Below are 2,045 nucleotides of genomic sequence, written 5' to 3' on the forward strand. Positions count from 1 at the left end.
ACCACCACAAGCCGCTGCCATCACGTGGCATTTAAACCTACAGTAGCGGCTCGAAGCCCCAAGTGGCCGAACAGAACCCGACTGTTAATGCCTGGGCTTTAGCCGGCTGGCTCCCTCCTTATAAGGTATATTATCTCTTCTATATTAGGGTATGCTATTTAATTTAAATATCAAAATTTATTATAACTTTTTTAATTAGTATAATATGTCATCTTCTTTATATTTAAAATTTCAAATTTAATCTAAAATTTAAAAATCTAAACATTTTCTAACTAGTCCAGAGTATAATTGAAGTATTATCATTATGATATGAAAGACTTGTTATATAATATATGTAAGATCTTTAGCGGTCAAATAGAGGGGGATGAATAGCCTTGTAAAGGAAAACAATCTTCCTCAAACTTTATAACTTAATAATTATCAACACTTACATAAAATAATTAAAATATTAAAAAAGACGAGACATAAAGAAATTACTTGGTTACAACCGAGGAGGTTGTTAATCCAAAGAAAATGTAAAACTCACTAAAATTCTCCTTTGGGCGGAGAAACCTCTTACAACAGTTAGATCTCAAAACTATGAAGCTAAACAAAAGAAATCGTTTACAAGTGTTCTATCTAAGCTTTTAAGCTTCTGGAAGGGGTCCAGGCATCTGGAAAGGGATAAACGTTTATCCCCGTCACAACGGGACGCGTCACGTCACGTTCCGGATAATTTTTGGTTCCAAGCGCCCTGAAGGGTTCCGGGCGGTCGGACCACAAAGTCAACTTCCAGTAGACTTTTTGGTCTGGGTCTTTCGCTCCGATCCCGCTAGCATTGGTCCAGATCTTCCACTCTAGCTCCGCTCGCTTGGGTGATCTCGACCATCTGGAATATGACTCACCCGAACCTAACTTCTGGCCTTCAAGTAATCTTCCGCTTCAGCTTCTCATCCCTCGGAAACATCGCACGCCTCCTTCTCGTCCGCCTGCGTACACTTCCGCAGCACCTCGTCTCTCAGACGCACTGAGCCCATCGACTCTCTTCCGTGTCATCCTTCTCGCTAGCTGCGTCTTTCGCTCGACTTCCTATGCTCCTAAGTTTCTGCACACATATATACAAGGGTTAAATACCAATAAGACCTAACCTAACTTGGTTGATCACATCAAAATTACCTTGGGGTACTAACAATCTCTTCATTTTTGATGTAATCAAATCCAAGTTAAGTTAGAGTAAACCATAAACAAATAATTATAAGGTTTGCAAAAAAAATTTACAAGTTCAGAAATTAAGTACAAAAATAAAAAAATTAAAATTATACTACCTTCCCTAGACTTAATCTTTACTACTCCCCCTTTTGATCACATTAAAAGTAGAGTACGTTAAACATATTACTTGGAAGGTCTAAAAAGTCTAAGGAAAAAAAACAAACAAAAAAAAAATATGAAGAGTTAAAAAACTTTGATTTTTTTAAAAAAATCCTTTAATAATAAAAACTTTAATGAGGCTTGAACGGAAAAAATTTCATAGAAAGTTGATTTTTTGGCAAAATTAAAAAATTTACATTTTGATCACTAGTTCATAAAAATTTCTAACAAGAAAAAATTTCAAAAGATTGTTTAGATTAACTTGAACATATTTTAACGATTAGACCTTTTTAAATAAATTATTCTAGTAAAAATTTAAAGCATTAATTGAATATTTCACAGTAAGTCAATTAAATATTCAATTCAATAATTGACTTCCAAGTTGTGGTGAGACGCTAAGCATTCTTGATTATTCGAGCATCAACCATTTCTAGACAAAGGCTCTTAAAGAATTTAAACATTTAACTTTCTTTCTGAAAGCTTTAAGAAAGTAATTAATCTAAATATGATTTTGGAATCTAAAATAAGTTTCTTCCTACATGATTAATTAGAAATTTCTTAGAAATGTATTTTTGTGATATTTTCCTAATTTATCCCTTATGATATTTAAAATCTCGGTTTAAATTATTATATCTCCTAATATTTTTGATTATTTGAGCATGCATGATTTTTTAAATATTTTATTTCTGTTTTCAATT

Source organism: Zingiber officinale, chromosome 1B, assembly GCF_018446385.1.
Source record: "Zingiber officinale cultivar Zhangliang chromosome 1B, Zo_v1.1, whole genome shotgun sequence".
Classification (NCBI taxonomy): Eukaryota; Viridiplantae; Streptophyta; class Magnoliopsida; order Zingiberales; family Zingiberaceae; genus Zingiber; species Zingiber officinale.